General features: G+C 40.7%; 1 long non-coding RNA gene across 1 annotated transcript in view; it reads left to right on the top strand.

Annotated features, from left to right (window-relative positions):
- Positions 1 to 22,980, top strand: part of LOC125083186 (uncharacterized) — a 34,468-nt gene that overhangs the window by 6,388 nt on the left and 5,100 nt on the right. Inside the window, exon 2 of the long non-coding RNA XR_007122208.1 lies at positions 16,828 to 17,080. This is a non-coding gene — a long non-coding RNA (uncharacterized LOC125083186). The remainder of the gene's footprint in view (positions 1 to 16,827; positions 17,081 to 22,980) is intronic.

The following is a 22,980-nucleotide window of genomic DNA, read 5'->3' as shown; positions in this document are numbered from 1 at the left end:
ACTTTAAATCTGGAGGTGTCTTCAGGTTTAAGATGAGTTTCTTGTAGGCAACATATAGATGGGTTTTGTTTTTTTATCCATTCTGATACCCTGTGTCTTTTGATTGGGGCATTTAGCCCATTAACATTCAGGGTAAGTATTGAGAGATATGAATTTAGTGCTATTGTATTGCCTGTAAGGTGACTGTTATTGTATATTGTCTCTGTTTCTTTCTGATCTACTTCTTTTAGGTTCTCTCTTTGCTTAGAGGACCCCTTTCAATATTTCCTGTAGAGCTGGTTTGCTATTTGCAAATTCTTTTAGTTTTTGTTTGTCCTGGAAGCTTTTAATCTCTCCTTCTATTTTCAATGATAGCCTAGCTGGATATAGTATTCTTGGCTGCATGTATTCTCGTTTAGTACTCTGAATATATCATGCCAGCTCTTTCTGGCCTGCCAGGTCTCTCTGGATAAGTCTGCTGCCAATCTAATATTTTTACCATTGTACGTTACAGACTTCTTTTCCCTGGCTGCTTTCAGGATCTTCTCTTTGTCCCTAAGACTTGTCAATTTTACTATTAGGTGACGGGGTGTGGACCTATTCTTATTGATCTTGAGGGGGGTTCTCTGAACCTCCTGGATTTTGATGCTTGTTCCCTTTGCCATATTGGGGAAATTCTCTCCAATAATTCTCTCCAATATACCTTCTGCTCCCCTCTCTGTTTCCTCTTCTTCTGGAATCCCAATTATTCTAATGTTGTTTCGTCTTATGGTGTCACTTATCTCTCGAATTCTCCCCTCGTGATCCAGTAGCTCTTTGTCCCTCTTTTGCTCATTCTCTTTATTCTCTGTCATTTGGTCTTCTATATCGCTAATTCTTTCTTCTGCCTCATTTATCCTAGCCGTCAGAGCCTCCATTTTTGTTTGCACCTCATTAATACCTTTTTTGATTTCAACTTGGTTAGATTTTAGTTCTTTTATTTCTCCAGAAAGGGCTTTTATATCTCCTGAGAGGGTTTCTCTAATATCTTCCATGCCTTTTTCGAGCCCGGCTAGAACCTTGAGAATCGTCATTCTGAACTCTGGATCTGACATATTACCAATGTCTGTATTGATTAGGTCCCTAGACTTTGGTACTGCCTCTTGTTCTTTTTTTTGTGGTGAATTTTTCCGCCTTGTCATTTTGTCCAGATAAGAGTATATGAAGGAGCAAGTAAAATACTAAAAGGGTGGCAACAACCCCAGGAAAATATGCTTTAGCCAAATCAGAAGAGATCCCAAATCGTGGGGGGGTAGAAAGGGGATAAAAAGAGGTTCAGAAAGAAAAAAAAAAATTAAAAAAAGAAAACCAATAAAGAAAAAGTATAAAAAGGAAAAAATATATATATTAGAGAAACTAGTTAAAAAATGTTAAAAAAGAAAAGGGTAAAAGTTAAAAAAATTTAGCAGAAGAAGAAAAAAAAATTGAAAAAGAAAAGAAAAAAAATTAATTTAACTGCAAGGCTAAAGAATCATGGGGAGAAAGCCATGAGTTCCGTGCTTTGCTTTCTCCTCCTCTGGAATTCCGCCGCTCTCCTTGGTATTGAAACTACACTCCTTGGTAGGTGAACTTGGTCCTGGCTGGGTTTCTTGCTGATCTTCTGGGGGAGGGACCTGTTGTAGTGCTTCTCAAGAGTCTTTGCCCCAGGCGGAGTTGCACCGCCCTTACCCGGGCCGGGCTGAGTAATCCGCTTGGGTTTGCTTTCTGGAGCTTTTGTTCCCTGAGCGCTTTCCGTAGACTTTCGGATCGTGGGAATGAAGATGGCGGCCTCCAGGTCTCCGGCCCGGGGGAGCCGAGAGCCCGGGGCCCCACTCCTCAGTGCGCCCCCAGAGAACAGCGCCCAATGACTCCCACCACCCTGGCCTCCGGCCGCGCTCCTATCTGACCGAGCCTGCGACCGGTTCAAGGTAACCCCGAGCTGAGAGTCATTCCTCGGCTCTGTCTCTGTAGCTGGCTTCCCCGTTCTAATACCTGTGAGCTCTGCGACACTCAGACACCCCCGATCCTTCTGTGACCCTGCGGGACCTGAGGTCACGATGACCCCGCGTGGGCTTCACCCCGGTTAAGCTTCTGGAGCGATGTCCCTCAGCGGAACAGACTTTTAAAAGTCCCGATTTTGTGCTCCGTTGCTCCGCTGCTCGCTGGGAGCCGGCCCCTCCCTCCACGGTCTATCTTCCCGTCGCTTTGGATTCACTTCTCTGCCAGTCCTACCTTGCAGAAAGTGGTTGATTTTCTGTTTCTAGAGTTGCTGTTCTTCTTCTCTTCGATCTCCCGTTGGATTTGTAGGTGTTTGTAATCTTTAGATAAGCTATCTAGCTGATCTCCCACTACCTGAAGTAGTCTCAGCCTGCTACTTCTCTGCCATCTTCTCCCATTCCGCCTTTAATAGGTTCTTTATAAATTTTGTAGACAAGCCCTTTATCTGATATGCCATTTGCAAATATCTTTTCCCATTCTCTTGGTTGTCTTTTGGTTTTGTTGAGTATTTCCATTGCTGTGCAAAAGTTTTTGATCTTGATCAAGTCCCAATAGTTCATTTGGCCCTTGCTGTCCCTTACCTTTTGTGATGTTCTAGGAAGAAGTTGCTGTGACTGAGGTCAAGAGGTTGCTACTTGTATTCTTCTCAAGGATTTTGATGGATTCCTGTCTCACATTGGTTCTTTCATCCATTTTGAGTCTCTTTCTGTGTGGGGTATAAGGAAATGGTCTAGTTTCATTCTTCTGCATGTACCATCCAGTTTTCCCACCATTTGAAAAGAGACTGTCTTTTTTCCATTGGAACATTCTTTCCTGCTTTGTCGAAGGTTAGTTGACCGTAGAGTTAAGGGTCTATTTCTGGGCTCTTATTCTGTTCCAATGATGCTTTTGTCTGTTTTTGTGCCAGTACCATACTGTCTTGATGATAACAGCTTTGTAATAGAGCTTGAAGTCTGCAATGGTGATGCCACCAACTTTGGCTTTCTTTTCTGGTTCCATATAAATGTTAGGATTATTTGTTCCATTTCTTTGAAAAACATTGATAGTATTTTGATAGGGATTGCATTAAATGTGTAGATTGCTTTAGGTAGCATAGACATATTCACAATATTTGTTTTTACAATCCACGAGCATGGAACGTTTTTCCATTTCTTTATGTCTTCCTCAATTTCTTTCATGAATACTTTATAGTTTTCTGAGTACAGATTCTTTGCCTCTTTGGTTAGGTTTATTTCATAGGTATCTTATGGTTTTGGGTGCAATTGTAAATGGGATTGACTCCTTAATTTCTCTTTCTTCTGTCTTGCTGTTGGTGTATAGAAATGCAACTGATTTCTGTGCATTGATTTATATCCTGCCACATTCCTGAATTCCTGAGTTCTAGCGTTTTGGAGTGGAGTCTTTTGGGTTTTCCACATAAAGTATCATATCATCTGCAAAGAGTGAGAGTTTGACTTCTTCTTTTCGGATTCAGATGCATTGAATTTCTTTTTGTTGTCTGATTGCTGAGGCTAGGACTTCTAGTACTATGTTGAATAGCAGTGGTGAAAGTGGACATCCCTACCATTTTCCTGACCTTAGGAGAAAAGCTCTCCGTTTTTCTCCATTGAGAATGATATTCACTGTGGGTTTTTCTTAGGTGACTTTGAGGATATTGAGATATGCACCCTCTATGCCTATACTTTGAAGAGTTTTGATCAGGAAAGGATGCTGTACTTTGTCAAATGCTTTTTCAGTATCTATTGAGAGTATCATATGGTTCTTGTTCTTTCTTTTATTAATGCGTCGTATCACATTGATTGATTTGCGGATATTGAACCAACCTTGCTGCCCAGGAATAAATCCCACTTGGTCGTGGTGAATAATCCTTTTAATGTACTGTTGGATCCCGTTGGCTAGATTTTGGTGAGAATTTTTGGCATCCATGTCCATCAAGGATATTGGTCTATAATTCTCTTTTTGATTGGGTCTTTTTCTGGTTTGGGGATCAAGGTAATGCTGGCTTCAATCAAGTGAGTTTAGAATTTTTCCTTCCATTTCTATTTTTTGGAACAGTTTCCAGAGAATAGGTGTAATTCTTCTTCAAATGTTTGATAGAGTTCCCTGGGATGCTGTCTGGCCCTGGACTCTTGTTTGTTGAGAGATTTTTGATGACTGCTTCAATCTTCCTGGTTATGGGTCTGTTCAGGTTTTCTATGTATTCCTGGTTCAGTTTTGGTAGCTTATACGTCTCTAGAAATGCATCTATTTCTTCCAGATTGTCAAATTTGCTGGTGTATGGTTGCTCATAATATGTTCTTACAACTGTTTGTATGTCTTTGGTGTTGGTTGTGATTTCTCCTCTTTCATTCATGACTTTCTCTTTTCTTTTTGATAAATCTGGCCAGGATTTATCAATCTTATTAATTCTTTTAAAGAATCAGCTCCTAGTTTCATTGATGTGTTCTACTATTCTTTTAGTTTCTGTTTCATTGATTTCTACTCTGATCTTTATTATTTCTCTTCTCCTGCTGGGTTTAGGCTTTCTTTGACATTCTTTCTCCAGCTCCTTTAGGTGTAGGGTTAGGTTGTGTATTTGAGACCTTTCTTGTTTCTTCAGAAAGGTATGGATTGCTATATACTTTCCTCTCAGGACTGTCTTTGCTGTGTCCCAAAGAATTTGAGCAGTTGTGTTTTCATTTTCATTTGTTTCCATGAATTCTTTTTAATTCCTCTTTAAATTCGTGGTTGACCCAGTCATTCTTTAGTAGGATGCTCTTACACTCCATATACTTGAATTCTTTCCAACTTTCCTCTTATGATTGAGTTCTAGTTTCAAAGTACTATGGTCTGAAAATATGCTGGGAATGATCCCATTCTTTTGGTACTGGTTGAGACCTGATTTATGACCCAGGATGTGACCTATTCTAGAGAATATTCCATGTGCACTAGAGAAGAATGTGTATTCTATTGCTTTGGGATGGAATGTTCTGAATATATGTGTGATGTCCATCTGGTCCAGTGTGTCATTTAAGGCCTTTATTTCCTTATTGATCTTTTGCTTGGATGATCTGTCCATTTCAGCGAGGGGGGTGTTAAAATCCCTTGCTATTATTGTATTATTGTCAATGTGTTTCTTTGATTTGTAATTATTTAGTTTATATAGTTGGCTATATAAATAGCCATGTTAGGGCATAGATATTTAAAATTGTTAGACCTTCTTGTTGGACAGACCCTTTGAGTATGATAGAGTGTCCTTCCTCATCTCTTATTATAGTCTTTGACTTAAAATTTAATTTATCTGGTACAAGGATTGCCACCCCAGCTTTCTTTTGATGTCCATTAGCATGGAAAATTGTTTTCCACCCCCTCACTTTAAATCTGGAGGTGTCTTTGTGTCTGAAATGAGTTTATTGCAGACAGCATATGGATGGTTCTTTTTTTTTTTTTTATCCATTCTGATACCCTGAATCTTTTGATTGGGGACATTTAGCACATTTACATTCAGGATAACATTGAAAGATATTAATTTAGTGCCATTGTATTGCCTGTAAGGTGACTATTACTGTATATTGTCCCTGTTCCTTTCTGGTCTGTTACTTTTAGGCTCTCTATTTGCTTAGAGTACCCCTTTCAATATTTCCTACAGAGCTGCTTTGGTGTTTGCAAATTTTTTTAGGTTTTTTTTTTGTCCTGGAAACTTTTTATATCTCCTTCTATTTTCAATGACAGCCTAGCTGGATATCGTATTCTTGGCTGTATATTTTTCTCACTTAGTGCTCTGAATATATCATGGCAGTCCTTTCTGGCCTGCCAGGTCTCTATGGATAGGTCTCCTGCCAGTCTATTATTTCTACCATTGTATGTTACAATGATGTTGAGACCTCTTGTCCCAAGCTGCTGTCAAGATTTTCTCTTTGTCACTGAGAATTGTAAGTTTAACTATTAAATGATGGGGTGTTGGCCTACTTTTATTGATTTTGAGGGGAGTGCTCTGTGCCTCCTGGGTTTTGATGCTTGTTCCCTTCACCAAATTAGGGAAATTATTTGCTATATCATTTACTCCAGTATACCCTCTGTCCGTCTATCTCTTTCTTCTTCTGGGATCCCAATTATTCTAATATTGTTTTGTCTTATGGTATCACTTATGTCTCAAATTCTTCCCTCATGGTCCAGTAGTTATTGTCTCTTTTGCCTAACTTCTATATTTTCCATCATTTAGTCTTCTATATCACTAATTCTCTCTTTGCCTCATTTATCTTAGCAGTGAGAACCTTTTTTTTTTATTGCACCTCCTTAATAGTTTTTTTTATTTGAACTTGGTTAAATTTTATTTCTTTTATTTCTCCAGAAAGGGATTTTAATTGCTCTAGAAAGGGATTCTCTGTATATTCCATGCTTTTTTTCGAGCCCTGCTAATGCCTTCATAATCATCATTCTGAACTCTAGTTCTGACATCTCTAATAATGTTTGTATTGACTAGATCCTTAGCCATCAGTACTGCCTCTTGTTCTTTTTTGTGGTGAGTTTTTCCTCCTTGTCATTTTATCCAGAACAATAGATGAATGAGAGAACAAAATACTAAAAGGGTAGTAACAACCCCAGAAAAATATATATTACCCAAATCCAAAGAGACTCGAAACTGAGGGGAGAAGAAAGAAGGGGGGAAAAATACAAATATATAAAAGTATATATATGTTTTAAGTGAAATTTTAAAATATTTTTAAAGCTGTAATAAGATAAAATAGTTTTAAAAACATTAAATAAGAAAGAGGAAAAATTTTAAAAATAGAATAAGAAAAAAATAAAATTTAAAAATTCAACTTGAAAGACTAAAGAATCATGAGAAAAAAAGCCATGAATTCTATGTGCTCTATTCCTGTGGCTCTTAATGTTTTACAGTTCTCATTGACTGGTAAACTTGGTCTTGGCTGGATGTTCTTTTTGATCTTATGGGGGAGGGACCTGTTGCAGTGATGGTCAAATGTTTTTGCCTGAGGCAGAATTGCACCGCCCTTGCCAGGGGCCTGCTGAGCAATATGCTTGGTTTTGCTTTCAGAAGCTTTTGTTCCCTGAAGCTTTCCCTACAGCTTTGGAGGAGGGAAATGAAGATGGCAGCCTCCCTATCTGTAGCTGGTAGGAGTGGAGAGCTCAGGGGCCCCCTCTTCAATGGGCCCTCAGAGATAAGCAGTCAATCCCTCCCAACTCCCTGGTCTTCAGCCTCCTCCGAGCTCACCCGTCCTGTGACCAAGTGTTTTTGTCTCTGGTGCAAGGCCCTGTTTGAAGTTTCCAAACCCAGCAATTCCTGCAGCGCACTTCCGCGTGGCTCCTCCTGGAAGAGGAAGGAGGTTTTCTCTCTGAATCTGCCACTTGTGGTGTCCATACTTGAAGAGTGGTGGCCCAACTGTGCCACAGATCACCGTTTAAGGTAACCAGAACCGACTCCTCAGCTCCGTCTTTGCAGCTGGCTTCTCTGCTCTGATTCCTGGACGCTCTGCCACACTCAGGCAGCCCCGGTCTTTCTGTGACTCCGGAGTCCTGAGACCTGTCTCCGCAAGGGCTCCATCTCTGCTTAGCCTGTGGAGCGATGTCCCTCAGTGGAGCAGACTTCTAAAAGTTCTGATTTTGTGCTCTGCTGCTCCACTGCTTGCCAGGAGCCGGCCCCTCCCCCCAGGTCTATCTTCCCATTTTTTGCCTCAGATTCACTTCTCCACATGTCCCATTTTCTAGAAAGTGGTCACTTTTCTGTTCCTAGAATTGCTGCTCTTCTTCTCTTCTATCTCCTGTGGCGTTTGTAGGTGTTCAGAATGGTTTGATAACTATCTGGCTGAATTCCTGGGACCAGATGAAATTATGTGTCCTACTCCTCCACCATCTTACTCCTCCCCTCTCTTTTTAAATTTTTTGACATTTTTATAAATTTTATTTTCATATGAATTTTAGAATAGACATATGAAATATACCTGAAAAAATCTTATTGAGATATGATTATAATTTGCATGAATTTAAAGATTAATTTGTACAAATTTGACAACTGGACACTGTTGAGTCTTCCTACCCAGGAATGTGACATATTTCAATATTCAAGTTTTATTTTATTTTATTTTTCATTTATTTAAAATATTTATTTATTTATTTGACAGAGAGGGAATACAAGCAGGGGGAGTGGGAGAGGGAGAAGAAGGCTTCCTGCTCAGCAGGGAGCCTGATGCAGGGCTTGATCCCAGAACTCTGGGATCATGACCTGAGCCGAAGGCAGAGGCTTAACCGACTGAGCCACCCAGGCACTCCTCAAGTTTTTTTTTAATATCATTTAATGACATCTTACCTTTTTCATGATAATGTAAGTATTTCTAATTTTTTATTCCTAAATGTTTTATGATTTTTATTTTTATATGAATGAGTTTCTTTCCTACTACATTTTGTTATTTAATCAGTGTGTACCTACTTGGTTTTTGGATACTGATTTTGATACTGTCTCTTCTCTTAGTTATCTAATTTTTAAAATATATCAGTTTAACTGATATTTATAAAGACAGTCATCTTCTCTCAGCAATGAGTTTTGTCTCTTGTCTACTAAATTTTCTTTTATATCTTTTTCTTTCCTTACAGTACAGTTTCTAACTGTATCTGTAATAGCAGGGAATGTCTTATCCCTGATTTTAAAACAAATGCTTCAGTGGTTTACCCTTATACTATATTTGCTATAGATTTTTGATGGATAGTCTTTGTCCTTTGTAAGATTAAAAATTTACATACACAACATATGCGGCTATGTTTACAGACTATTATTTAGTGTGGTTCTTTTTTCCTAAGAACTGGGGTTTTAGTGATTTTTAGTCCCCTCCCCCTATTGCAATTTATTTTTACTTATTTTTTATTATCTTTTTAAGATTTTATTTATTTGACAGAGAGAGAGAGCAGAAGGAAAGCTACAGGCAGGCTCCCCACTGAGCAGAGAGCCTGATGCAGGGCTAGATCCCAGGACCCTGCGATCGTGACCTGAGCCGAAGGCAGACGCTTAACACACTGAGCCATCCAGGCGTTCCCCCTCATTGCAGTTTAAAGAGGTTTTAATACTTTTGCAGAGTAAAATGCTTTTTTGAGGAGGAAAATAACATGTAATATGTACATTATTCCTCCCAAGCTAGCAGAAGAGGACCAAACTTTCAGTAGTATAGTCAGTCCTTTTTTTATTTTTTTTAAAGATTTATTTATTTTTATTTATTTTATTTTTTTTTAAAGATTTTATTTATTTGTCAGAGAGAGAGAGAGAGAGCGCACGAGTGAGCACAGGCAGACAGAGTGGCAGGCAGAGGCAGAGGGAGAAGCAGGCTCCCCACAGAACAAGGAGCCCCATGTGGGACTCGATCCCAGGATGCTGGGATCATGACCTGAGCCGAAGGCAGCGGCTTAACCAACCAAGCCACCCAGGCATCCCTATTTATTTATTTTAGAGAGAGACAGAGGGTGAGCAGGGGGAGGAGCAGAGAGAGAGAAAGAGAATCCTGAAGCAGACTTCCTGCTGAGCGCAGAGCCTGATATCATGACCTGAGCCAAAATGAAAAGTGGAACGCCTAAGTGATGAGCCACCCAGGTGCCCCAGAATAGTCAGTCTTCAACTATCTGTTTTATAATAAGGTTTCCCAAAGTTTGTTTCTTAAGATGTCATTTATTATTCCTTGTAGAAAGTTTTTTTGGTCCGTTAAATTTGGAAAACGCATAAGAGAAAGCTAAGTATGACTTTTTTTAATGTAAGATTTCTTGGAACCTTTAGTATACATGTGTGAATAGGGAAGCTCCAGGAGGAGAAGGTAGAATCTAGCATATCTTCCAGGAGCCCCTCGTAAGCAATGTGTCAGTGAACTCTGTTGTTCAGTGGACTTCTTGTCATTTCTGCTCTCATAGTCAGGGTTATATGTGCCTGGTTGGGCACAGTTTCCTTCAGAAGTTTACTGGGTTAAACTAACTTGTATCAATTGTTCTCTTTATAGCACTTTACATTTAACTTGTCTTAGAAAGCAGACCAATTAAGCCAAAAAATTAATCAACTCTCTTCTGCCTTCTGGAGTATTGGACTAGGTGAAATGAACAGGGGAGGATGGACTGGTGTTCACAGTGTTGAAGAATTAGTGTGGTCTTCAAGGAGTTTCCAGTCTAATAAGATCTGTATCACGTGTCTTCCTTTTGACCCAAGGGAATAATAAAACCACTGATATGAGTCATCTTCTCAGCTAAAGACACACACACAGATGGGTTGATGTCATGAGTCCAAAGTCATGCAACGTGGAATATCAGTTGGGAACAGAACAGATTCATCTGACTACACTTATCAGCACCTTATTTAATTGATGTGACTTCCTCTCCTACATAGTAGATATAATGATTAACTCTGTTGGAGTGGGAAAAGTGAGTGAGTGGGAGCTAAGCATTTTGGAATATCAAAATAATTTAATTGGATCCCAAATGAATTAAGATGTGTGGGAGTCCAAATTATATCCCAAATACCACGTTTGCATAAAGCCAATTTAAAAATAATTTAAATTAACGAAATAGAACAATTGTCTCATGCTAATTCAAAGAATGCAAAAAATTACAATGAAGGTACTGAAAAAAATTTTATTCACCTCACACCATAATTATTAAACTTGTATTTCAACAAAGAACCTTGAAATTAAAATCAACTTGAAGTATGAAAAAAATGAGTTCTCTATATCTACTTTGAAATATATGTAGTATAAGTATTACTGAACAGAGAATAAAGTGTTGGTTTTGTTCATTTTGATGACCAGTATGCTTTTGAAGTACTTTTTTTTCCAAGCAGTAGGTATGTACACATAGAATTCTGTAGGGACCATCTATCTACAAAATTGTGGGTTGGCCCCTTCTATTTATTAAATTTAAATGCAGAAAGAGAATGTCCAGTTTTCTTTATATTTTCTCTCTCCCTATTTCTGCTTCTCTCCCAACCTTTAAAGCTCTCTGGTGCCTTTTAGGAGCTCAGTGAGCCATTCTTTTGCTCTGACCTTCACCCTCTTCTCTTAACTTGATCCATGGGTGCTGTCATCCAGTGTGACTTTTTACTCCTCCCAAGGGAGCTGGTACTCGGAGTGTAACATTGAGCATATCGGCATGGATGCTGTTCTACAGATTCTCCATGGCAAAAACTGACTTTGGGGATGCATAGAACTGAAGCCACCATATGATTGCAATCTTTATCTGGAAGGGAAAGAGGGGAGAACCAGGACAGAGCAAAACGATGTGTTGGTTTCTCTCATGATTCCTAGGTGTCTTACTTGGGCAGTTAGATAGGGTTTTCTTTTAGTGCAGGATTTCAAGGCTTAGTTGCTCTAGAATTCTCTAAGAGTTTAATTTACCTCTGGGAAGGTGAAAGTATCCAGGTACCTTTCCAATTCTTGATGCTGCAATGGACTTGCCTGTCCCTTCTTCAGCCATTGAATGCCACCCAGGTATTCAGGATTTGGGCTTCCAAAAGGAAGTCCATTGCAGGGATTGATTGGTGAGAGACAGTTAAAACAATGATCAACTTCTTCCCATTATTTTTGGGGGCAAATGTTAGGGTTAATGAGTGAACCAGCAAATGGATAAGGATGACATTTTGTGACACTTAGCTCCAGAGAGTGGATGTACTCGCCTCTGAAAAACTTCAGCTCTTGATTAAGGAGTCAGGCAGAGTACCTCCCTTTTTTGCTCAGCCTTTTCTCTTTTCCCTCAGTGGGTCTGAAGAATGATTTGCTTGGCTTAAATAAAAGCAGTATTACTTATATTTGTTTATGTTAAATGTGACTTTTATGCCCAATGAACTTACAACACTGTAATAATTATTCATCTCATTAAGCATGAGTTGGATTAGCTTTGTTATAAATTACATGTGATAATGGTGCTGAGTTTTATTTAAATGAAGTTAATGGTGTTTCTCATCAATGTAATTATTTGACTTTAAGTTTTAAAATTTTAAGGAAATTTCTGAAGTTGGTAATAAAATTGTTGCATGCTGAATACAATGATGACTAAAGTATGAATTCATTTATTCATCCATTCGCTTATTCATGCATTCAGTTAACATTTTATTCAATGACTAATACTGTATTAGGAGAATGAAAGCCATGGCTCCACCGTCTAGGAATCACCATTTAGGATGGCAGACAAGTGAGCAGACAATTGTCTTTAACATGATGTGACAGGTTAGCAGATAAGGATATATGAGGGGCCCCTTACCCACACTGAGGGGCAAGACTAGGGAGCAATCAGGGAGACTAACTGAAGTAGATTATACTGGTGCCAAGTCTTAGGTAACATGTCATATTTGATGAGGTAGAGACATGGAGAAAGGCGAGATGCAAGCAAGGGAATAATAGCATCAGAAGCATAGAAGCAGGAAAGGGCATGATATATTTAGAGAACTCCAGATATTATTGTGACTATACACTCAGGTGTGGTAGGGCATGTTTAGTGTGATTGCAGACTAGTGTATGGTGGAGGGATGGAGGAGATGGTGTTAGAGAGAGGCAGTGGTCAGATTGTAAAGGACTTCAGCCATCTCTTCCTTAGAGGAGAAGAAGAGTTCATATACATGTATTTCAGTCTCTTGACCAGGTGCTAGTCTGTTAGGTAATGCTTTCCCTTTGCAGTAAACATTTACTGTGCTCCCACTGTATGTCTAGAATTGCACTCTGCTCTGTGATAAATATGTCTGCTTTCCAGATGAAATTATTACCTGAGCTTGGTTTTTCACCTGTAATACAAAATTTAGGAAACTCTAACTGGTAAAGTATAAAACATCCTTTTCCTAATTACATGTTTTATACTTTTAAGCAAAATCTATTGATGAATCAATTGAAATACATCTGTGGGCTTTATTGAAACTCATCAGTGTCTTGTGTTGAGTTCTTGTAATTCTGCTTTTTAATGAACTGGCCAAAGCATAGATTCTCCAGAATGCAGACGGAAAGATGGAAGACCTTAAATCACAGTGGTATTCAACTTATGGAGTCCCTGAGATAGATAGTCATAAATTAGAGGGGAAAATGACCTTTCCGTACTGCCATGTGATAGGGAGGAAGCAGTACCTTGACTGACAAGTTCCATGCACTTTCTTCTGCTACCACAGTTCTTTTCATTTTGCCTTGATGATCATTATTCCCCTGGACACCAGGGAGGTGATTTGCTGGCCTCGAGGATTAGGGAAATCTCATCCTAGCTGGGAACCTCTCCAGTGTAAATTCTGTAATATTCTTCAGCAGTTGTTTTTTGAGAATCTACAATAGATGATTTATGTGTGTTATTTCTAAACTTCATGTCATTGAAGGAATCCAGATTTGCATGTTAGGAAACAGTGGGGCATGTAAGGCTAAGTGATGGCATGTTTTATGTTGAAACCAATGCTGTTCCTCCTATGTCTTTGCACTCTCACAAGGAACACTAATTCTATGCAGGTCAGGCTCATCTTTCTCCACTAAAGGATTTTTCTCCTTTAACTATTTAAAAAATTGATCTATAGTTCACATACCATAAAATTTACCCTTTTAAAGTGTTTAATTTGGTGGTTTTTATTATCTTTGTAAGGTTGTGCAGCTAATACTGTTACCTAATTTGAGAACATTTTTATTGTCCCCCAAAAGAAATCTTGGACCCACGAGCAGTTCATTCTACAACCCAACCACCCCCCATCCCCCAGCCCCTGGCTGTCCTTGATTTGCTTTCTGTCTCTATGGGATTTGCCTATTATGGGTATTTATCTAGACTGAGTGACACAATTGTGTTTGACTTCTTTTATTTAGCATAATGTTTTCAAAGTTCACCCATGTGGTAGTCTATATCCACATTCCATTCCTTTTCATGACTAAATAATATTCCCTTGTATGGATATACCACACTTTAGTTCCTTGATTCATCAGTTGATGGATATTTGAGTTGTTTCCACTTTTTGTCTGTTTTGAATCAGGCTGCTATCTCTTCATGGGTTTAGGCTGCACTGGGTGATGGTGTGTTTCCTAGTATGTGTCACATTATTTAATAATTATGATGTATTACTATTATATTGTCTCTTTCCCCTGCCGTTCTGTACACTCTGCATGTATGAAGCATATTTGTCTTGCTAGCCGTTCTATCAAGCATAGCACACCCATGTAAGAAACATGTGAGAGAATAAATTAAAGAAGGCAGCTCTGTAGCTCTAGGTGGGAACTTTGAACTGCTCATCTAGCCTGCCTTCTGTCACTTCACCAAAGGGCTGTGTCCCTCACTCTGTTTAGAGTGTGCATTAGTGGCTGAGGATCCTGCTCTAGATTTTTCCTGACATTTTTTTATCATTGGGCAAGGAGAGGTTACATTGATACAGCAGCCTTACAATTTGTTTGGTTGAGTTGAGTGTTACCACCTATCAGCAAAAGTCAGAGGAAAGCTAGATTTGTTCTGACAGTTTGTGCTGGGAGCACTTGGGACATTTATTAGCAAGGGAAGTAGACCATGTTCCCAAGTTTGTCTGTTGTCTTGCTAATTAAAACTGCCTGCCTGGGCATGTGTCAAGGCCCCACCATGGAATTCCTCCCACCAGGGACACTGAGAAAACCCCTCAGTGTTAAACTGTTTCCTTTGCTCTTATCCCTCTTTGTCTAACTCTTCCTTGATCATCTCAGAACTCATTCTGGCAGATTTTCTGTGGCTACTAGAAAATGTTGCCTACCTCCCAATTCTCTTTTTTCAAAGGTAACAGAATTTAATCAGGGCAAAGCCCTCTCATTTATTTCTTGCTTCAAATAAAGCCCTGGGTTTTGGGAGCCTTCCTTGCCGCTTGGGACATTTTGCTTGGGTACTTAGCCCTATTTCTCGGTCTTGAACCCGCCAAGAGATCCCAAGGAACGCCAGGCACTGGGGGGGGCCCTGTAGTGGCAAGTCTGAATGTGGCAAGTGCTCTAGCCGCCTCTGCTTTCCCCCTCCCTCCTGCATCTGCCTGCTCCTTAGCCTAGTGAGAATGACAGGAAGGGAGAAGGAAGCTGCCAGGTTTCCTGTATGCGTGTCTGTGGGAGGGAGACGAAGAGGGCTGGCAGCCATGAACTAAGTGGGCTCCATTCCATGTATCTTTTCTGATGAAAGTGAAGCAGATTCAGGCTGCTGCTTGTGAGCTGTGATGGGAGCCATGCTCAGAGACAATTCCTGGAATGACTGTTCTAGACATTGCACCCATTTCCACCCTGGAGCAACTTACAGGCTGAGGGGGTTGAGAAGTCTAAAGCTGTCGGTAGTGTGTGGTTGGTATTTGGATGAAAATCTCCATGTGCTATTATATAAACTTCAGAGAAAATACTGTGAAAATATAAATAAAGATGTCCTTAAAAGTATGTGTTTTTGGTGTAGCATCTCGTGGCTTCAATCTTTATGCTATTTTACGGCTGTCAGTCTCTCCCATTTGGGGTAAGATGGGTTTGGCTTCCAAGTAGTTGTCATAAAAGGTTAAGGTTTAGAGACCCAGTATATCCATTGTTTCATCAAGATCCAGTGAATACGTTGTTTTATTTCAACGTTTGTGCCTGGTTACTGCAACAGATTCCAGATCCTTCTGGATGGTTCTATAAACATTTATCCATTTTTGCATGAATTCGTAATTTCTCAGACCAGTCTAGGGGAGGACTGTCAAGAATGTGGGTAGCAATCGCAGGACGATAAAATCCCATCTTGGGCCTCCCTGCTGGAGTGTCAGGGACGTAAGGCCCCTTTCTCCTTCCTCCCATGCAGTATCCCATGTGCAGACCTGGCACAGTTCATCAGGTCTTCCTGGGGAAAATAAAATTCTGCTGTGGACTCTGGGGTTAATCTCTACTCTGGCCATAGAATGTGTTAACAGCTGACACCTTCCTGCAGCTCATTTCCTAAAGATGTCACTTCTGTGCACGTGAGAACCATTGCTCTTCGTCTTGCTGTGGGTGACGGACCTTCTGTGTGCCCCGCTCTCTGCTATTGCTTCCACAGTCACTTTAGGAACTGCTGAAGTCACACAGGATGCAGCAGTAATAATGCAGCATAATAATATGCTCTCCTTTTCTTCTCCCCTTCTCAGAGGGCCTCTAGTGTTATGGCTATTTTTTTTTTTAATTGAACTGTTAGGTTAGTGTCCCACTTTTTGGAGAAACTTGAAATAAATTCCCTTGGGATGTATCAGAGGGTATGTGGAGGCATTATGTGTAGCACTTCGAAGTGATCTTCTTTAGTAATCAGGGTCCTGGGGTAGTTACCGTGCACTTCAGCTCTTTCATATCGGCGTAAATCCCTTCATCATTTAAAAATGTCTTAATTTTTCATTAGACACAGCAGATGCCCTAGTACTATTTTTCCAGGCCAGGGTGGGGCAGGGGAGGGAAACTACCAGGTGCTGAAAATGGGATTTATTGTGGCTTTACTCCAGATAAAATACATCGTGCTATGGTAACAAGCAGCCCTAAAATCTAGTGGCTGGGAACATTTTTTGCTTATACTCCATGTCTAAAGATAAGTAGTATCAGTGTAGTTATTTAGAAGCTCAAGCTGATAGAGACTTCAGCATTAGGATGCCTCCATCTCCCCATGACATTTGGGGTTTGCAACAGCAGGGAAGAGAACAAGTAAATACAGCTCTTAGATGCGTTCCCTGGGAAATGATACGTGTCACTTTTGTTCACTTCGATTGGCCAAAGAAAGCCATTGAACAGGAATCTTGGTGAATTCTGGAAGTAAGGGGATGGGCTTGAGCCAGCAAATAGCTTGGGAAGAGGTTTGAGTGGGTTGGAAGGTATACATGATAAGCCCAGTGCTCCCACAACTGATTTTCTGCTGATAGCATTTATCATTTCTTTCCAGGGAGCCTAAAGAAGATGAAATCAATTGGCACAGATTCTGCAACTAAATGATGCTTTTGCAGGGGTAAAGCTCTTTGGAACTGCACTGCTTACTAAGAGCGTGAAATGCCACAGGAGTGGCTGAAGCATTGGTGGAAGTCAGCCTTTGGGGCCATTCTGCCACACATCCTCTGTACTCTGCCACCATCAGGGGATTACTGGAGAGCGTGGGGGTCATTGAGTGCACGTGAGGTCCCACTTGCTGCCCCTCCCTGGTGAGCATGCACCATCTGCCCAGAGGAAGGACAATACTGTCTGTGGGTTTGAAGCGAGAGTCACTTACACAGGTAGTTTGTGAGAGGCATATGACATAGCAAAACTTGCTTTGAGTAAAATCAAAACATCAGAAGAATGCAACTGTTTAAATGGTATAGAGTTTTCAACCATTGCCTTGTACTTTTCTAAGCCCTTTTATGACAGTATCTCATTCGGTCCTTTAAAAGAATAGAAATCAGGGGCACCTGGGTGGCTCAGCTGGTTAAGCATCTGCCTTGAGCTGAGGTCATGATCCCTGGGTCCTGGGATCAAGAGCCGCATCAGGCTCCTTGTCAGGCAGGAAGCCTGCTTCTCCCTCTCTCTCTGCCTCTCTCCCTGCTCATGCTCACTCTTTCTCAAATAAATAAAATCTTTAAAAAAATAGATAGAAATCAGCCTCCTTAACTCCTTCATACCTATCACCACCCAGCATTCTAAATATTTACCTATTTGTTTTGTCTGGTGGCTGCTTTCTGCCTTGCCTGGGTGTAGGGAGGGACAAATTTCGACACATTGTGGAATCACCAGTCACTTCCATGACCAGACTCCTCTCTGATACTGGGTACTTCCTGTGCAGAAACCCTGCCTCTCTTCTTAGCACTTCACGGCCCCTTGCCCCTCCTTTCATACCAAACAGCAGCACTTATTGAAGGATTGTGACTTGAAATTCATGTGCATTTTCAGCCTTTACTACTTGAATTAATATAAAGTGTGTGCTCTTTCCTTTTTGAGAAACTTTAGGCATCACTAGCAGGAAAGGAGGGTTGTAGTCTTAGAGCCCAACTGTTCTGCATTTTATCAACAAATACATCTTATCGTTTAAGTTTGGACCCTTGAGTCACAATAGCTGCTCCATAGGTGAACCTGGAAGCACTCCTGATAGTGTCTGTTTGGTGTCTTGGGAGAAGGGTTAGAAGGGTGAGCCTAGGGGTGCCCTGTGTTTGCGGGAAGGGGACCTGGACAAGGCCAGTTTGAGGCTAGATGTTCGTTGCTCTCTGGACCTTTCCTGTCAACCTATCTACATCTCCACCCCCCACACTCCTTTCCCTTCTTCTGTCTTCTTTCTTTTCACTCACCAGGTAAAAACACAAAAAACCACAAAAAAACCGCAAACCTTTCTAATTGTCTCATGTCAAGCACATTAATTCTCTCGAATACCTTTGAGGCCCTACTTCTTTGGAAGTAGGTATTTTTCTCGAGCAAAGGTAGTTTCCTCACAAAAAAAAGAATTCTGATGCCAGGCATTATCATAGTAGTTTTTGTAATCTTATTACATCTGTCACCTAAATAATCTCTTCTTTTCTTGTGTGTGTGTGCTTGCGCGCGTTTGGTTGGGGGTAAGTGATGACTCAGAAATTAAGAGTCCTAACTAAGTTCATAAAAGCGTTTAGTAGCAGAGTTGAGATGATCAAAGTCCTTTCTCCATTCATGTTCCTTCTTTATTAGAATAGGCTATCTACAACATTGAAGATCTATAAGTCTCCTTTGTGGGGCACAGTCAGGTTATTCTAAAATTAAGACAGGAAATGTTGGCAGTCTGAAGGTGTGTTGCTGAGATGGAAAGAGACATGGGGACTTTAATTACTAGATACTGCATGTTGGGACATGGGTCTCACTTCTAAGTGCTATCTTTTTTTTTTTTTTTTTTAAGGATTTTATTTATGAGAGAGAGAGGGAGCGCATGCACAAGTAAGGGGAGCAGCAGGCAGAGGGAGAAGCAGATTCCCCGCTGAGCAAGGAGCCTGATGCAGGACTCTGGGATCATGACAGGAGCTGAAGGCAAATTCTTAACTGACTGAGCCACCCAGGTGCCCCTAAGTGCTATTTCTTTTATGCAACACTTCTCATTTGGCAAAATTGAATGGGACCAAATAGAAATTTCCAGGTATGTTACATATTGTGATAAAATCACTTCACACTCCTGTCTGCTTTGTGCACAGACGGACCTGATTTTTCTTGTGGTTCCTGTAAAAAAAATTACATCAGCTTCGGTTGCATAAAACAATGATAATCTCAAAGGTTCAGAAGTCAGTATTCTGCAACTCAGGTGTCATCAGGACTGGGGGGCAGTCTGGAGGCTGTGGGGGAGAATCTGTAACTTGGCCTCTCCAGCTTCTCGTGGCTGCTGGCAACCCGTGGTGTTCGCCAGTTTGTGACACGGTCCAAACTCCAAACTCTGCTTCTGTCTTCACATTACCTTCTCTCGTGTGTGTGTGTGTGTGTGTGTGTGTGTGTGTGTAATCTCCCCCTACCTGTCTCTTATAGATACTTGTGACCGCCCAGATCTTCTAGGATCATCTGCTTATGTCAAAACCCTCAATTTAATCACGTCTTCAGACACCCTTTTTCCAGACGAGGTAGCATTTACAGGTCCCTGGGATGAGGGCCTTATTCTCTGTGGTGCTGTCACTTAGCCCACTGCCAGCCTCTACTTCAGTGCTGTCTTCTCATCTCTTCACAAGTTTTGAAAACATGTAGTACGTTATATTCTATCACAATTCACCTTATTTACATAAATCTATACTTTTTAAAACTTACATAGGCTTTTTCTTTTTTTAAAGATTTTATTTATTTATTTGACAGAGACAGACACAGGGAAAGAGGGAACACAAGCAGGGACAGTGGGAGAGGGAAAGCAGCGTTCCCACGAAGGAGAGAGCCTGACGCAGGGCTCAATTCAAGGACCCTGGGATCATGACCTGAGCCCAAGGCAGATGCTTAACGACTGAGCCACCCAGGTGCCCTATTTTATTTTTCTAAAATGGGGTAGGTAAGCTCTTTCTGGAAACCTTCTAGGCCGGTGCGCCCTCCAGTTTCCATTGCAACTCCTCTTCTCTGCCCCAGAGTGTAGGGCAGGCAGAGCCAATAGTCAAAGAATGGGTGTGCTATGTTCTAGTAAAATCAAAACCAGATTTGGCACACTGGCCTCAGCTTGCTCCAAAAACCTCTCTGCATCTCTTTTATTATTTCTACCTCTAAATTTGAAGTTTTGATGTTTTACTTTAGTCGTCTTTGCTCTTAGAGATAGTACCAACCACTTATTTGTTTTTTTTCCTACTGCCAGACTAAGACATTTGCACAGAAATGCAGTGCATTGTAGTTTGGTACTGCCTGGATGCATTTAAAAATGTTCCTTTTCTTTTGGCTCTGTCCTTTCGCATCTCCTGTTTCATTATGCACTCACTAATACAGCGAGTGTTCATTGTGAATGTACCAGATGCCAAGCATTGTGTCCAGCACTGAGAGCCACGTGACCTAAAGTATATTGTGAAGGAATTTCAGAGCGGGAATTGTTTGGGAGATTTAGGGGACAACGTCCTCGAGATGTAGTAGTGGGTGTGATTTGGACACACGAGGGAGAAAGATCTCACAGATGACTCCTGTGCTTCTGACTTGACAATGGCTGGAGGGTGTTATCACTCACGGAGATGAACAATGCTGGAAGAAGTAGTTTTGGTGAGCTTGTAATTTGATATTGGAAGGGCTGACTTTGAGACATCTTTGGGGTCTGTTTGTCCCAGAGGCTTTTGCTCACTACCTACCTATGTAAGCATGTCTTACTCTTAATTTACTGTAACCATTTTCCATGTATGTAAATAAATGTATGTGTATATGTGTATATACAAAGGTAGATGTGTGTGTACACACACAAACACACCTATTACTACCAATAATCCATCATGATCTTGACCCACTTCCCACAGAAATAATGGTAAGAGATAGGATAGCTATTCTCATACCAATGTATGCAAAAGGAAAGAACTAAACTAACAAGTATTTCCTGAGCACCAGCTATAGATACATTTTTATTTCATTCTTGCAATGAATTTATGATATATACTAATGTTTTTTCTGTTATGCTTTTATGTAAAGGGAGGCTTTGAAAGGTTAATAATTTACTCCACCTCTGAGTTAGGATTTGAACCCAGTCAGTTGTTTATTCCTGACTGGGCTGATAGACTTGTAAACAATTTGCTTATAATTTCACACATTAAATGAGACTTCGTGGGCTGATAGACTTGTAAACAATTTGCTTGTAATTTCACACATTAAATGAGACTTTACCTGGGAGGTTTTCAAAGAATACCTCCTCCCCAGCCCTGGAATTACAGTCTAGATGCCCCTCCTATAGACTCCCCAAATGTTATCTTTTTTTTCTTTTTTTCCATAGCATTTATTGCATGACCTTTTTAAAGACAAAGTTTTTCAGGGGCGTAGACTCTCTTATTTTTTATATTATCTCCTTTCCTACAGCACTCAGCTGAAAATCAGTGTTCAGTACATGTTTTCTGATTAAGAATTTCTTCTCTGCTGAAGGGTTATTAAACCGATATGGTTTACCTTTTGTAGGGTCTTGACTACACACCACCACTGAATGGTTTGTTAGTTTGGGACATCCCTATTCCAGTGTTACAGAGATTTTGTTCTTGAGATCGCTTGCCTAAAAAAAGAGCAAAGCAAGCAGAGCAAAACAAAACAAAATGTAATAAAATAGCAAAACCCTAAGGAATGAACCTCAAATTCCATAAAGTCTGATAGGAGAAACGTTTTGAGGTAGTTGGTCCTTCATCTAAAGGAAAGCCAGCTCTTAAGTAAAAGACTGTACGTGACACAAAGTTGCCTTCATCAGCTTCAGGTATTGGCTGAAGCTGAGCTCGGTGGGCATTTGACAAAAAAGGAGTTTTCAAAGCCTCTTCTCACACTTTGAATCTATGACTTCAAATACCTACCTACTGCGGCCCAGTTTTAGGTTACATGTTTTAGATCCATTGTCTCAGTTAGTCCTCAAAGTTTTGTGATAAAGGTTTTATTATTATTTTATTAAACCTGAGAGGAAATGAGAGCCAGAGATGTTATATAATTTGCCCAGTGACACACAGCTGCTGGGTGGTGAGCCCAGGAGCAGCTGGCTGAAGCCCATGCTTTATGATGCTACTCTAAGTAATGACATTCCCAGGTGATCTGTAGATTGAGAAAAGGGGACAACCCTTCAGATTTCCCTAGAGCACTTCTCAAACTTTAATGTGCATCAAACTCACTTGGGGTTCTTATTAAAATGCAGCTTTGAGTCAGTGTGAGGACTGCTTTTCTACATTTTTAACAAGTTCCCAGGTGATGGCAACACTGCTGGCCCTCGGCCCCACACTTCAATGCCCAAGAGACCGCCGACGTGAATCTCCACTATGAGAGGGGAAATAGGGTACAAACTATACCCAGACAGCCACCAGTGCCGAACCGTAGGTGGAGGGAAAGTCGCTGTGGGAGTGAATCTCGGAAGCTTGTCATGCTTGGTGCTGCTCCTTAAGACAGGCTGGCTTACAGGTGAAGGGGAGATTGATGACACCGTGGAAGAAGAACAGAATAGAAATAAAATGAAGATTTGTCTGTCATATCCCCCATCAGCAGTAACTGCCTGTGGCACGCTGGGTTCATTCCTCAGTGCAGGTTCACTGAGTTAGCTGGGTCTGTGAGAAGACGGACATTTTAAATTCTCCTTTCATTGTGGTCGTTCCTGGAGATGTAGTCTTTTGTCAAAGCTTTTCCTCAACACAAGACTCTGGTGAGTTAGAGACGGAAGAGATGAGATTATGGCCTCCCTTCTCCTGAAGTCTTTCTTCCTCGTTCAGAATATGAGAGAGACTGGGGAATCTTAACAGTCTCGGGGCTGGAGCGGAACCCCAAAGAAAAATGGATGTGAGAGATGGCCCAGAGAGTCGCACAACTTCTCACTCTCCCGAATGCTTACTGATACGTGCTCGCTCTTTCCTTATGGATCAGGAAGTAGTGGCACAGCTGAGATTTCCCATCGTCTCCCGATAATGGATTTGGGGGCTTGGGAAACTGAGCATCTCCCATGGAG

Source organism: Lutra lutra, chromosome 13, assembly GCF_902655055.1.
Source record: "Lutra lutra chromosome 13, mLutLut1.2, whole genome shotgun sequence".
NCBI classification, from domain to species: domain Eukaryota; kingdom Metazoa; phylum Chordata; class Mammalia; order Carnivora; family Mustelidae; genus Lutra; species Lutra lutra.
The sequence above is the reverse complement of the archived record's forward strand: the minus strand, read 5'-3'. Positions and strand labels throughout refer to the sequence as shown.